Source organism: Anopheles merus, chromosome 2L (assembly GCF_017562075.2).
Source record: "Anopheles merus strain MAF chromosome 2L, AmerM5.1, whole genome shotgun sequence".
NCBI classification, from domain to species: Eukaryota; Metazoa; Arthropoda; class Insecta; order Diptera; family Culicidae; genus Anopheles; species Anopheles merus.
Genome location: NC_054083.1, coordinates 865346 through 881796, shown reverse-complemented (window position 1 = coordinate 881796; position 16451 = coordinate 865346). Strand labels below are relative to the sequence as shown.

General features: G+C 47.6%; 1 long non-coding RNA gene across 1 annotated transcript; it reads left to right on the top strand.

The window, feature by feature from the left end:
• Positions 1–518: 518 nt before the first annotated feature.
• LOC121592037 lies at positions 519–1227 on the top strand. Its single transcript, XR_006004630.1, has 3 exons — positions 519–633; positions 699–801; positions 888–1227. It is a non-coding gene; the product is annotated as an uncharacterized LOC121592037 (long non-coding RNA).
• Positions 1228–16451: the final 15224 nt, after the last annotated feature.

The following is a 16451-nucleotide window of genomic DNA, read 5'->3' as shown; positions in this document are numbered from 1 at the left end:
ACTTAGCCACCGATGACGTTATAGCGTATTGCCTGCTGAGAAGAGGGGTTAGTGTGGACAGCATGAATTGGCTTTCATTCAAAGTGAGAGTCCCGGCTATCCTTCGAGATGCGGCACTCACACCATCCACCTGGCCCGTCGGTATCGGTGTACGTGAGTTTTTTCCATCCCGTCAACACGACCACCAAACCTCATCTCCTATACCCACCCAAGTAGCAGAGCCGAAGTTGTTCAGAGATTTTTCTGTGTGCCAAAGCGAGATGCCCTGTCTTCTCTCTCTAGATTTTGGACAGCAAACCGCCGCGCGTGTAGAGGTGTGTGCGTGTGACGAAAAATGATGAATGAAAAACGCGAGGAGCGGGGTCTGAAGTCTTTTGTTGGTCACACACACATGCATCTACCGTTGGATTGCGTTGAACCGAGTCTACCCATCTCTCTCGTTCTACCATGATTGTTCTGCTATCGAACTCATCCGGGTGTTAGGCATTCTCAGTCTGTCCAGAACTTTCGTTGTGGAAAGATGTGCGGGAGTGATGTGCGATTTCTTGTGTCCCCTACTTTCCATGTTTACGTTTTGCGCAGTGTTGCTTCTTATTCCATTGTGGAATGATTTATCCTAGCTAACTTGTTGAGGTAAGTTTCTTGATCTCATATGTGCTTCAATGTACTAATTCACCTAATGCTTATCGGCTTCAAAGTTACAGGTGCATGCGCCATTCATCAACGCCTACCTGTTGGCATCATCAACAATCTTCAAAGTTTTGACGGAAAGAAATTGTTTTCCAGTTTTAAAATATTAAGGTAAGTGTTGCTCTCATCATATACGCAAAACTATCCAAAGTAATACGTACTACATACATTAATTATTGGTTCATTTTTATTGACAGCGTTCAGCACAACTCAGCCACAAAACAACGCACTGGATTACGCTAAGAACCTGTCAAAACGCCAGCAGCCCCCGGGCGTGGTAGGAAAAAGGAAGAACGAGAGGAGGAAAAAATAAAGCCAGCGCTCAGCTCTGATGGTACCCCGGACGCGGTAAGGAGAAAAAAGATCGAGAGGAGGAAGAACGGTAAATTTGGAAGGGGGAGACCGTTCTGCCGTCTACAAAGTGTGAGTATGCCAAAGCACGTGTTGGAACGGAGAGAAAATGTGTGGAATAAACTGCATGCGAATGTGTGCATACACCAAATGTAAACATGTGTGCCTCATCATTTCTATAAGCAATCCGAAAAGGTGGTGGAGCAAACACATTGGTAGCAGCACATTGGAGCAGTCCGCAAAAAGCCGAAGTTTTGTATGGGATCGTCTCGTACGTGCCAACACGTGCTTTGGCATACTCACACTGTGTAGACGGCAGAACGGTCTCCCCCTTCCAAATTTACCGTTCTTCCTCCTCTCGATCTTTTTTCTCCTTACTGCGTCCGGGGTACCATCAGAGCTGCGCGCTGGCTTTAGTTTTTCCTCCTCTCGTTCTTCCTTTCTCCTACCACGCCCGGGGGCTGCTGGCGTTTTGACAGGTTCTTAACGTAATCCAGTGCGTTGTTTTGTGGCTGAATTGTGCTGGACGCTGTCAATAAAAATGAACCAATAATTAATGTATGTAGAACGTATTACTTTGGATAGTTTTGCGTATATCATGAGAGCAACACTTACCTTAATATTTTAAAACTGGAAAACAATTTCTTTCCGTCACCCACTTTGAAGATTTTTGATGATGCCAACACGTAGGCGCTGATGAATGGCGCATGCACCTGTAACTTTGAAGCCGATAAGCATTAGTTGAATTAGTACATTGAAGCACATATGAGATCAAGAAACTTACTTCAACAAGTTAGCTAGGATAAATCATTCCATAATGGAATAAGAAGCAACACTGGGCAAAACGTAAACATGGAAAGTAGGGGACACAAGAAATCGCACATCACTCCCGCACATCCTTCCACAACGAAAGTTCTGGACAGACTGAGAATGCCTTACACCCGGATGAGTGCGATAGCAGAAAAAATCATGATAGATCGAAAAAGATGGGTAGACACGGTGTAGCGCAATCCGCTGGTAAATGCATGTATGTGTGACCAACGAAAGACTTCAGATCCCGCTCCTCGCGTTTTTCGTCCATCGTTTTTCGTCACACGCACACACTTCTACACGCGCGGCGGATTGCTGTCCAAAATCTAGAAAGAGAAGACAGGGCATCTCGCTTTGGCACACAGAAAAATCTCTGAACAACTTCGGCTCTGCTACTTGGGTAACCACCCGAAACCGCTTTACAACACGCACACCAGCTACTAGTACTGATCACCGCTACACCACACGCACACCAACAACGACTCAACGTTTAGCCGCACGCACGTCTACTCCACCTGGTCCTGAAACAACATCATCACAACAGTGTCACCCCCCGATGAATGATACCTTGGAAGCACCCAACCCAACACTTGTTTCTGGACCGCCCCAAAACCACCGCGCTTCATCTCCGCACCTGCACCAGTCTACAATCGATCGCTTTTTTCTCAACTAGACGAAGTTCCGCTCATTGCACGCAACAAACACGCCAAGCCTCATGCTCTGACAACGCAGCTCAATTGACTTACCGTTTACCCGCTTTATCCAACCACCACAATGACAATGCTAACGCTGAGTATTTAAGCTGCTATTATCAAAACGTTAGAGGTTTGTGTACTAAAACAAAAGAATTTCACCTAGCTGTATCGGAGGCTGACTTCGACCTCATCGCCCTCACGGAAACTTGGCTTGTTGACAACATTCCATCTGCTCTTCTCTTCAACAACAACTTCTCTGTTTACCGCTGTGATCGCTCTCTCAGCGGCTCTAGCTCTCGCGGTGGTGGTGTTTTGCTAGCCGTTTTTAACGCATACGAGTCTATAGAATTACCTTCCCGTGATCGTTCTCTCGAGTATATATGTGTGCGCGTCACCTGCAATAATGCACATCTGTACGTCATGGTAGTATACATTCCACCGCAGCTTAGCTCCGAGATATCGACTCTTCGCTCTCTACATGATTGTATCAGCGGCTTCACTCTCACACTGAAGCCTTCGGATCTGCTGTTTGTTATTGGCGATTTCAATCAGCCTAGCATAAGCTGGTCCACAGCTGATCCTTCGTCCTCGCCAGTATGCTCATCAAACAAATGAGCGCTCACTGGCCAACAACACCTTTGTGGATGGATTTAAATTTAACGGATTAGTGCAACTTAATCACATCAATAATTCGCACAGACGCATGCTTGACCTGCTCTACGCTAACAATGCTGCAGCTAAATTGTGTTCGCCTGTCTTTCCAAGTGTTGTTCCGCTTGTACCTTTTGACTCCTACCATCCGGCGTTTGACTTCAATATACTCGTCTATTAACTCAATATACTCGTCGTATTAACTCGTCGACTCGACGCAATTCGACGACTCGACAAAACTCGACGACAACCGCATTTTATCGTTATAACTTTGCTAAAGCTGACTATGTGAAACTGAACGACATGATATCAATGTTTAACAATAGCTTTCATTGTTCCAATTTTGTTTCACTTGACGAAGCAGTATGTTCAATCTCGTCCTTCATGCTGCAAGCCTTTGTTGTATGCGTCCCAGTTCAGCGTCCTAAACCTAACCCCCTGGGCGGGCCGCACACTCAAACGACTCAAACGTGTAAAAAGAGCCGCTTATCGTCACTACCAAACGCGCCGCTGCCAAAGGTCTCGCTCGATCTACTTTGACACGCACTCTTTATACTGCAGCTAAAACAGGTTTCGATATGGCAGATATTTGAGTAAAATTCAACGTAACCTCTGCAGGTGGCCTGACTCGTTTTGGCGCTTCTACAACAGCAAAACAAAATCCACGCATACACCGAAATCCATTACGTACAAAGGAGCAACAAGTGCCAACACTAATGAAATGTGTAATCTCTTCGCGGATCGCTTCGCAGATTGCTTTTCACCGGCCATGAATGATATCGATACCATTCATGCTGCTCTCGTCAACACTCCGGCTGGCGCAATTAACATGAGCACTCCTTTCATCGACAGTGAGATCGTTTTATCTGCCCTAGCGCAACTAAAGCCTTCCTTCGCTCCTGGACCCGACGGAATTCCTTCTACCGTGCTGAAACGCTGGCAAACGACAGTAGCACCTATCCTTGCAAAATTGTTCAATGCATCGCTTGCCAATAGCTACTTTCTCAAAACATGAAGGAAATCTTGGATTGTTCCTATTTACAAAAAGGGTGACAGGACAGATGCCATCAACTACCGGGGTATTACATCTTTGTGTGCCATTGCCAAGGTGCTCGAACTAGTGATATACAAACATCTGCTACATGCATGCCGCAGCTAGCCTAAGCCCGTATCAACATGGATTCGTGCCAAAAAAGTCGACTACCACGAACCTGGTTGAATTTGTAACCTATTGCACTGGTCAAATTGATGCCGGAGCTCAAGTCGATGCAATTTATACAGATCTGAAAGCAGCATTCGACTCTCTTCCGCACGCAATTCTTTTCGCTAAACTCGATAAGCTAGGATTTCCCAGCTCGCTCGTACAGTGGCTTAAGTCTTACCTAATTAATCGCACATACATCGTGAAAATTGATAAGCACATGTCCAAAGAAATAGTCAGCAGCTCGGGTGTGCCACAAGGAAGCAATATTGGCCCGCTTCTCTTCATATTGTTTATCAACGATGTTACCCTCGCTTTACCTCCCGACAGTATCAGTCTGTTTGCAGACGACGCAAAAATGTTTGCGCCTATCCACAACACAGGTGATTGTTCATTTCTGCAAGACTGCATCGAAATTTTCTGTTCGTAGTGCAAGCGAAACGGACTGAGTACCCGCTGCGCAAAGCGTCGGAAGGCGTTATGGCGTTCTGAGAATTTTATCATGCCTTCCTTTTCTCTCCAACGGCAAATTTGTCGAGCAGCTCGTCGAGCTGCCCGTCCCTGGCTCCGCCTCATACCCCTCGCCTGAACACGCTGCCGAAGGTTTGGATGTGTTGGTGCGTCGGAGGCTGACTTCGACCTCATCGCCCTCACGGAAACTTGGCTTGTTGACAACATTCCATCTGCTCTTCTCTTCAACAACAACTTCTCTGTTTACCGCTGTGATCGCTCTCTCAGCGGCTCTAGCTCTCGCGGTGGTGGTGTTTTGCTAGCCGTTTTTAACGCATACGAGTCTATAGAATTACCTTCCCGTGATCGTTCTCTCGAGTATATATGTGTGCGCGTCACCTGCAATAACGCACATCTGTACGTCATGGTAGTATACATTCCACCGCAGCTTAGCTCCGAGATATCGACTCTTCGCTCTCTACATGATTGTATCAGTGGCTTCACTCTCACACTGAAGCCTTCGGATCTGCTGTTTGTTATTGGCGATTTCAATCAGCCTAGCATAAGCTGGTCCACAGCTGATCCTTCGTCCTCGCCAGTATGCTCATCAAACAAATGAGCGCTCACTGGCCAACAACACCTTTGTGGATGGATTTAAATTTAACGGATTAGTGCAACTTAATCACATCAATAATTCGCACAGACGCATGCTTGACCTGCTCTACGCTAACAATTACTTACTTACTTATCCGGCACTACAACCGCTTTGCGGTCTTGGCCTGCCTCAGGAGTGTCCGAAACCGCTCACGGTCTCGCGCCTTCGTCTGCCAGTCCGTTATCCCGGCCTTAATGGCGGACGCCTCCACGCCATCTTGCCACCTCAATTTGGGCCTACCACGCCTCCTCTGTCCTTGTGGACGGCCTAAAAAGACTTTACGGGCTGGGTCGTCCGTTTCCATGCGTATAACATGGCCAGCCCACCGGAGCCTGGCGAGCTTTATACGCTGTACGACAGTGAGGTCGCCGTACATCTCGTATAGCTCGTCATTATAGCGGCTCCTCCATTGTCCTTCCACACATACGGGGCCAAGTATCCTTCTGAGCATCTTCCTCTCGAACGCTCGCATCTTCCTCTTCCTGATCGCTACGCTAACAATGCTGCAGCTAAATTGTGTTCGCCTGTCTTTCCAAGTGTTGTTCCGCTTGTACCTTTTGACTCCTACCATCCGGCGTTTGACTTCAATATACTCGTCTATTAACTCAATATACTCGTCGTATTAACTCGTCGACTCGACGCAATTCGACGACTCGACAAAACTCGACGACAACCGCATTTTATCGTTATAACTTTGCTAAAGCTGACTATGTGAAACTGAACGACATGATATCAATGTTTAACAATAGCTTTCATTGTTCCAATTTTGTTTCTCTTGACGAAGCAGTATGTTCAATCTCGTCCTTCATGCTGCAAGCCTTTGTTGTATGCGTCCCAGTTCAGCGTCCTAAACCTAACCCCCCTGGGCGGGCCGCACACTCAAACGACTCAAACGTGTAAAAAGAGCTGCTTATCGTCACTACCAAACGCGCCGCTGCCAAAGGTCTCGCTCGATCTACTTTGACACGCACTCTTTATACTGCAGCTAAAACAGGTTTCGATATGGCAGATATTTGAGTAAAATTCAACGTAACCTCTGCAGGTGGCCTGACTCGTTTTGGCGCTTCTACAACAGCAAAACAAAATCCACGCATACACCGAAATCCATTACGTACAAAGGAGCAACAAGTGCCAACACTAATGAAATGTGTAATCTCTTCGCGGATCGCTTCGCAGATTGCTTTTCACCGGCCATGAATGATATCGATACCATTCATGCTGCTCTCGTCAACACTCCGGCTGGCGCAATTAACATGAGCACTCCTTTCATCGACAGTGAGATCGTTTTATCTGCCCTAGCGCAACTAAAGCCTTCCTTCGCTCCTGGACCCGACGGAATTCCTTCTACCGTGCTGAAACGCTGGCAAACGACGGTAGCACCTATCCTTGCAAAATTGTTCAATGCATCGCTTGCCAATAGCTACTTTCTCAAAACATGAAGGAAATCTTGGATTGTTCCTATTTACAAAAAGGGTGACAGGACAGATGCCATCAACTACCGGGGTATTACATCTTTGTGTGCCATTGCCAAGGTGCTCGAACTAGTGATATACAAACATCTGCTACATGCATGCCGCAGCTAGCCTAAGCCCGTATCAACATGGATTCGTGCCAAAAAAGTCGACTACCACGAACCTGGTTGAATTTGTAACCTATTGCACTGGTCAAATTGATGCCGGAGCTCAAGTCGATGCAATTTATACAGATCTGAAAGCAGCATTCGACTCTCTTCCGCACGCAATTCTTTTCGCTAAACTCGATAAGCTAGGATTTCCCAGCTCGCTCGTACAGTGGCTTAAGTCTTACCTAATTAATCGCACATACATCGTGAAAATTGATAAGCACATGTCCAAAGAAATAGTCAGCAGCTCGGGTGTGCCACAAGGAAGCAATATTGGCCCGCTTCTCTTCATATTGTTTATCAACGATGTTACCCTCGCTTTACCTCCCGACAGTATCAGTCTGTTTGCAGACGACGCAAAAATGTTTGCGCCTATCCACAACACAGGTGATTGTTCATTTCTGCAAGACTGCATCGAAATTTTCTGTTCGTAGTGCCAGCGAAACGGACTGAGTACCCGCTGCGCAAAGCGACGGAAGGCGTTATGGCGTTCTGAGAATTTTATCATGCCTTCCTTTTCTCTCCAACGGCAAATTTGTCGAGCAGCTCGTCGAGCTGCCCGTCCCTGGCTCCGCCTCATACCCTCGCCTGAACACGCTGCCGAAGGTTTGGATGTGTTGGTGCGTCGGAGGCTGACTTCGACCTCATCGCCCTCACGGAAACTTGGCTTGTTGACAACATTCCATCTGCTCTTCTCTTCAACAACAACTTCTCTGTTTACCGCTGTGATCGCTCTCTCAGCGGCTCTAGCTCTCGCGGTGGTGGTGTTTTGCTAGCCGTTTTTAACGCATACGAGTCTATAGAATTACCTTCCCGTGATCGTTCTCTCGAGTATATATGTGTGCGCGTCACCTGCAATAACGCACATCTGTACGTCATGGTAGTATACATTCCACCGCAGCTTAGCTCCGAGATATCGACTCTTCGCTCTCTACATGATTGTATCAGCGGCTTCACTCTCACACTGAAGCCTTCGGATCTGCTGTTTGTTATTGGCGATTTCAATCAGCCTAGCATAAGCTGGTCCACAGCTGATCCTTCGTCCTCGCCAGTATGCTCATCAAACAAATGAGCGCTCACTGGCCAACAACACCTTTGTGGATGGATTTAAATTTAACGGATTAGTGCAACTTAATCACATCAATAATTCGCACAGACGCATGCTTGACCTGCTCTACGCTAACAATGCTGCAGCTAAATTGTGTTCGCCTGTCTTTCCAAGTGTTGTTCCGCTTGTACCTTTTGACTCCTACCATCCGGCGTTTGACTTCAATATACTCGTCTATTAACTCAATATACTCGTCGTATTAACTCGTCGACTCGACGCAATTCGACGACTCGACAAAACTCGACGACAACCGCATTTTATCGTTATAACTTTGCTAAAGCTGACTATGTGAAACTGAACGACATGATATCAATGTTTAACAATAGCTTTCATTGTTCCAATTTTGTTTCACTTGACGAAGCAGTATGTTCAATCTCGTCCTTCATGCTGCAAGCCTTTGTTGTATGCGTCCCAGTTCAGCGTCCTAAACCTAACCCCCCTGGGCGGGCCGCACACTCAAACGACTCAAACGTGTAAAAAGAGCTGCTTATCGTCACTACCAAACGCGCCGCTGCCAAAGGTCTCGCTCGATCTACTTTGACACGCACTCTTTATACTGCAGCTAAAACAGGTTTCGATATGGCAGATATTTGAGTAAAATTCAACGTAACCTCTGCAGGTGGCCTGACTCGTTTTGGCGCTTCTACAACAGCAAAACAAAATCCACGCATACACCGAAATCCATTACGTACAAAGGAGCAACAAGTGCCAACACTAATGAAATGTGTAATCTCTTCGCGGATCGCTTCGCAGATTGCTTTTCACCGGCCATGAATGATATCGATACCATTCATGCTGCTCTCGTCAACACTCCGGCTGGCGCAATTAACATGAGCACTCCTTTCATCGACAGTGAGATCGTTTTATCTGCCCTAGCGCAACTAAAGCCTTCCTTCGCTCCTGGACCCGACGGAATTCCTTCTACCGTGCTGAAACGCTGGCAAACGACAGTAGCACCTATCCTTGCAAAATTGTTCAATGCATCGCTTGCCAATAGCTACTTTCTCAAAACATGAAGGAAATCTTGGATTGTTCCTATTTACAAAAAGGGTGACAGGACAGATGCCATCAACTACCGGGGTATTACATCTTTGTGTGCCATTGCCAAGGTGCTCGAACTAGTGATATACAAACATCTGCTACATGCATGCCGCAGCTAGCCTAAGCCCGTATCAACATGGATTCGTGCCAAAAAAGTCGACTACCACGAACCTGGTTGAATTTGTAACCTATTGCACTGGTCAAATTGATGCCGGAGCTCAAGTCGATGCAATTTATACAGATCTGAAAGCAGCATTCGACTCTCTTCCGCACGCAATTCTTTTCGCTAAACTCGATAAGCTAGGATTTCCCAGCTCGCTCGTACAGTGGCTTAAGTCTTACCTAATTAATCGCACATACATCGTGAAAATTGATAAGCACATGTCCAAAGAAATAGTCAGCAGCTCGGGTGTGCCACAAGGAAGCAATATTGGCCCGCTTCTCTTCATATTGTTTATCAACGATGTTACCCTCGCTTTACCTCCCGACAGTATCAGTCTGTTTGCAGACGACGCAAAAATGTTTGCGCCTATCCACAACACAGGTGATTGTTCATTTCTGCAAGACTGCATCGAAATTTTCTGTTCGTAGTGCAAGCGAAACGGACTGAGTACCCGCTGCGCAAAGCGACGGAAGGCGTTATGGCGTTCTGAGAATTTTATCATGCCTTCCTTTTCTCTCCAACGGCAAATTTGTCGAGCAGCTCGTCGAGCTGCCCGTCCCTGGCTCCGCCTCATACCCCTCGCCTGAACACGCTGCCGAAGGTTTGGATGTGTTGGTGCGTCGGAGGCTGACTTCGACCTCATCGCCCTCACGGAAACTTGGCTTGTTGACAACATTCCATCTGCTCTTCTCTTCAACAACAACTTCTCTGTTTACCGCTGTGATCGCTCTCTCAGCGGCTCTAGCTCTCGCGGTGGTGGTGTTTTGCTAGCCGTTTTTAACGCATACGAGTCTATAGAATTACCTTCCCGTGATCGTTCTCTCGAGTATATATGTGTGCGCGTCACCTGCAATAACGCACATCTGTACGTCATGGTAGTATACATTCCACCGCAGCTTAGCTCCGAGATATCGACTCTTCGCTCTCTACATGATTGTATCAGCGGCTTCACTCTCACACTGAAGCCTTCGGATCTGCTGTTTGTTATTGGCGATTTCAATCAGCCTAGCATAAGCTGGTCCACAGCTGATCCTTCGTCCTCGCCAGTATGCTCATCAAACAAATGAGCGCTCACTGGCCAACAACACCTTTGTGGATGGATTTAAATTTAACGGATTAGTGCAACTTAATCACATCAATAATTCGCACAGACGCATGCTTGACCTGCTCTACGCTAACAATGCTGCAGCTAAATTGTGTTCGCCTGTCTTTCCAAGTGTTGTTCCGCTTGTACCTTTTGACTCCTACCATCCGGCGTTTGACTTCAATATACTCGTCTATTAACTCAATATACTCGTCGTATTAACTCGTCGACTCGACGCAATTCGACGACTCGACAAAACTCGACGACAACCGCATTTTATCGTTATAACTTTGCTAAAGCTGACTATGTGAAACTGAACGACATGATATCAATGTTTAACAATAGCTTTCATTGTTCCAATTTTGTTTCACTTGACGAAGCAGTATGTTCAATCTCGTCCTTCATGCTGCAAGCCTTTGTTGTATGCGTCCCAGTTCAGCGTCCTAAACCTAACCCCCCTGGGCGGGCCGCACACTCAAACGACTCAAACGTGTAAAAAGAGCTGCTTATCGTCACTACCAAACGCGCCGCTGCCAAAGGTCTCGCACGATCTACTTTGACACGCACTCTTTATACTGCAGCTAAAACAGGTTTCGATATGGCAGATATTTGAGTAAAATTCAACGTAACCTCTGCAGGTGGCCTGACTCGTTTTGGCGCTTCTACAAAAGCAAAACAAAATCCACGCATACACCGAAATCCATTACGTACAAAGGAGCAACAAGTGCCAACACTAATGAAATGTGTAATCTCTTCGCGGATCGCTTCGCAGATTGCTTTTCACCGGCCATGAATGATATCGATACCATTCATGCTGCTCTCGTCAACACTCCGGCTGGCGCAATTAACATGAGCACTCCTTTCATCGACAGTGAGATCGTTTTATCTGCCCTAGCGCAACTAAAGCCTTCCTTCGCTCCTGGACCCGACGGAATTCCTTCTACCGTGCTGAAACGCTGGCAAACGACAGTAGCACCTATCCTTGCAAAATTGTTCAATGCATCGCTTGCCAATAGCTACTTTCTCAAAACATGAAGGAAATCTTGGATTGTTCCTATTTACAAAAAGGGTGACAGGACAGATGCCATCAACTACCGGGGTATTACATCTTTGTGTGCCATTGCCAAGGTGCTCGAACTAGTGATATACAAACATCTGCTACATGCATGCCGCAGCTAGCCTAAGCCCGTATCAACATGGATTCGTGCCAAAAAAGTCGACTACCACGAACCTGGTTGAATTTGTAACCTATTGCACTGGTCAAATTGATGCCGGAGCTCAAGTCGATGCAATTTATACAGATCTGAAAGCAGCATTCGACTCTCTTCCGCACGCAATTCTTTTCGCTAAACTCGATAAGCTAGGATTTCCCAGCTCGCTCGTACAGTGGCTTAAGTCTTACCTAATTAATCGCACATACATCGTGAAAATTGATAAGCACATGTCCAAAGAAATAGTCAGCAGCTCGGGTGTGCCACAAGGAAGCAATATTGGCCCGCTTCTCTTCATATTGTTTATCAACGATGTTACCCTCGCTTTACCTCCCGACAGTATCAGTCTGTTTGCAGACGACGCAAAAATGTTTGCGCCTATCCACAACACAGGTGATTGTTCATTTCTGCAAGACTGCATCGAAATTTTCTGTTCGTAGTGCAAGCGAAACGGACTGAGTACCCGCTGCGCAAAGCGACGGAAGGCGTTATGGCGTTCTGAGAATTTTATTATGCCTTCCTTTTCTCTCCAACGGCAAATTTGTCGAGCAGCTCGTCGAGCTGCCCGTCCCTGGCTCCGCCTCATACCCCTCGCCTGAACACGCTGCCGAAGGTTTGGATGTGTTGGTGCGTCAGACGGCCGATCGTTGTCAGCCGTCGTCCGTGCTTTTACCCTCCATAGCGCTATCTCTTTCTCGCGTGTGGTTAATGGTCATGAGTTGCTGTGGCGCTTAAAAAAGCCGGTAACAAACATTGCGACGATGAAGTTTAATTTTCACAAATCAAACCAAAAAAGCGCAATAAGTTCAATTGCTGCAATGTAAAAATGACTAAGGAATCGCTAGCTCACGCTGGAGGGTTTGCTGTGCAACGCGCAGAACCCTAATTCGCATTAACACATTCAACCCGGCGCGGATTTTCATCAACATTCTGTTCCGCCGGCTTCAAGAACGCAAGCTGATTGTGAAACCAGTATACTGGAAAGTTCACTGGCACCGCCCTGGGGCCTGCCATCGAACTGAACGTGTTAAGCATTAAGCATAACTTTGATACCATAAGCTTTTGCTTTCGTATGGTGTAGATTACACAGATATGCTGAGCCGTCTGCGCAAGGGTGTGAGTGTGCGTATGTGTGCAAAACTGTCGCGGAATGTATGCTCTTCCGGAATAGTATGATCCATCGGAAAGGAAGGTGTTCATGAAAGGCTGAAAGACGAGTTGAAGCCCCTGTAAATGGTAACTGATGACCGGGGGAGGGGGTACTGGCACACAGCTGTTGGGAGATCTAACAGTATATCTAAATTGCCAGCGGAGGGAGGGAGGGGGGAGGGGGCTTAGGCCATGGGACCTTTACGATCATCAGTCACAGGCCCTACAATTATTGCCGGCATGAGGGGGGAGCGGGGGGGGGGGCAAATGGTTCTCCCGCCACAGGGCCCCAACGACCATCTTTCCGCGGGCCCTTGTCGCAAAAACTCTGTACACTTGTAAACATACGCCATACTACATACTAGAGATCTTCGGCGACCGCCTAGTCCGTCTACCGTTAGATCCGCCGCTGGTTCATGCCGGGGGTTTTTTTTATGTGGATGTGCATCCTTCCCCCTGCCTGCTGCGTATGCACCGGGCAGAAGACAGTGTGGCAGTATGCAGGTTGCACACTGGATAGGAGCGGGCCCGCGGCACCGCCATCATTCCGCACATCTGCATGCCCGTCGTGGGTTCTAATCGCGTATGAACCGTCCGCCGTAGCAAGGGATTAGTCACCGGCTCCGGCTACGAGGTACTCAAGTCCTGGATAGGCCGGCATGATCGTGTTGGCTATGATGCCAATAATAATAATAATAATAATAATAATAATAATAATAATAATAATAATAATAATAATAATAATAATAGTAATAATAATAATAATAATAAAAAGAACTTAGCATAGCAGTGCACACCCGGGTAAGAGTTTGTCTTGACTTTGTTGCTGCCTGGCTACCGCTGTGACGCGACAAATGCACGGAATGCACTCGATCAAAACATGAACCTACCGATCCGAACCCATTCCAAGGCATTGCCGGTCAATCGGCGTCATGATAACTACTCCAAACCAACAAGCCACCAGATTCTGGGCGGACAGGTGCAGCACCATACGCGCACCGTAATAAACAAATCCAGAATCCTCTTTTGTATGAACTCAATTCAAAATGTTGTTTCCACTTGCGTCCGCTAGCTGAATTAGAAATAAATGTCCAACATATCACACGCACGTTTGCTTAGATCGTGTGTCTTTTTAATACCCCCAACAGCAGAGCCGATCGCAAAGATGCCAATGCCAATGGTTGTGTTGTCTCTCAACATCGAAAATGCGTGGTACTTTGTAGCCGCAGCGGATGAAAATGTACGCATCAGAATCAAATAGTTTTGGGATTTCCAAACGCACGCACACACACAATGACACAAACACGCGCGCGCAAACTCACACACAAACACGCACGCGCAAACTCACACACACACACACACACATACACACACACACTCGCGCCCGCACACACATGCATGAACGCGCGCACGCCAGCACGCACGCACGCACACACACACGCACGTACGCGCGCCCGCGAGCATGAAAGCGCGCACGCCAGCACGCACCCACGAAAGCGCGCTCGCGAGCACGCACCCCCGAAGTCGCGCAAGCACGCACTCCCCCCCCCCCCCCCCCCCACCACACCCCCCCCACCCCCCCCCGCATGATCGATTACGGCTACCTTATCGGTAGAACGGTTGGTTCAGCTTTCTTGGCATCCTCAACCCTAGCGCCGGGCGGGGAGGGGGATCGCGACATGATAGAGTGAACGATCACTTTCCCCGCGCTGTGTGTGTGTGTGTCGTGGCCCGAAAACTCGAGACAGATTTAGGCATATTTAAAAAAATATATTTTATTGCCACTATACACCGTGCTACATGATGCTTAGAAGGTCGTTGAAGCATCAAACATGTTCAAATTAAAAAAATATTAGATTAATGTTAGACGTTCTCCTTCGCTAAATAGGCTTCTTAACCCTCGATTGGCAGGGGCATCGAATGGTCTCATCAGCAGCGGCACGAAATAAAATAAACCATCAATACACCGATAACACTTTGAATCCCAATCCAGCTTCTCCCACAGCGTCTCAAGGTCACACACAAATTAATAAATGCTAACACCCACCAATAACAATACACAACCGCAATGCACATATCAGAATCAACGCATACACCACAACACCCAATCAGCTGGCGGTGGAAGCCACGGGCAGAAGCGCAAGTAAGGCAAGCCAGGGTGAGGGAGGGAGAAGAAGCGGACGAAAAAATGGGCGCCAATATTTTTAAATTTTTTGACCGGTTTTTTTGTTCCGCCGCCATAAATAGTTGGTCCATTTCGCCAACAGATGGCGCTAAACTTGCTCGACCCAGCGCAGGAATCGCTGAAGTCCAGCGCGGGAGACCAGCCAAAATCTGCGCTGGCCAGCGCAGATTTTGGTACATTTCCTGCGCTGGAAACTGCTCGAATTTGCGCAGCGGGTATCTGCATCGAGAAATGCTACCCGCTGCGCAAATTCGAGCAGTTTCCAGCGCAGGAAATGTACCAAAATCTGCGCTGGCCAGCGCAGATTTTGGCTGGTCTCCCGCGCTGGACTTCAGCGATTCCTGCGCTGGGTCGAGCAAGTTTAGCGCCATCTGTTGGCGAAATGGACCAACTATTTATGGCGGCGGAACAAAAAAAACGGTCAAAAAATTTAAAAATATTGGCGCCCATTTTTTCGTCCGCTTCTTCTTCCTCCCTCACCCTGGCTTGCCTTACTTGCGCTTCTGCCCGTGGCTTCCACCGCCAGCTGATTGGTTGTTGTGGTGTATGCGTTGATTCTGATATGTGCATTGCGGTTGTGTATTGTTATTGGTGGGTGTTAGCATTTATTAATTTGTGTGTGACCTTGAGACGCTGTGGGAGAAGCTGGATTGGGATTCAAAGTGTTATCGGTGTATTGATGGTTTATTTTATTTCGTGCCGCTGCTGATGAGACCATTCGATGCCCCTGTCAATCGAGGGTTAAGAAGCCTATTTAGCGAAGGAGAACGTCTAACATTAATCTAATATTTTTTTAATTTGAACATGTTTGATGCTTCAACGACCTTCTAAGCATCATGTAGCACGGTGTATAGTGGCAATAAAATATATTTTTTTTAAATATGCCTAAATCTGTCTCGAGTTTTCGGGCCACGACACACACACACACAGCGCGGGGAAAGTGATCGTTCACTCTATCATGTCGCGATCCCCCTCCCCGCCCGGCGCTAGGGTTGAGGATGCCAAGAAAGCTGAACCAACCGTTCTACCGATAAGGTAGCCGTAATCGATCATGCGGGGGGGGGGTGGGGGTGGTCTAGTGGGGGGGGTGGGGGAGTGCGTGCTTGCGCGACTTCGGGGGTGCGTGCTCGCGAGCGCGCTTTCGTGGGTGCGTGCTGGCGTGCGCGCTTTCATGCTCGCGGGCGCGCGTACGTGCGTGTGTGTGTGCGTGCGTGCGTGCTGGCGTGCGCGCGTTCATGCATGTGTGTGCGGGCGCGCGTGTGTGTTTATGTGTGTGTGTGTGTGTGTGTGTGTGTGTGTGTGAGTTTGCGCGTGCGTGTTTGTGTGTGAGTTTGCGCGCGCGTGTTTGTGTCATTGTGTGTGTGCGTGCGTTTGGAAACCCCAAAA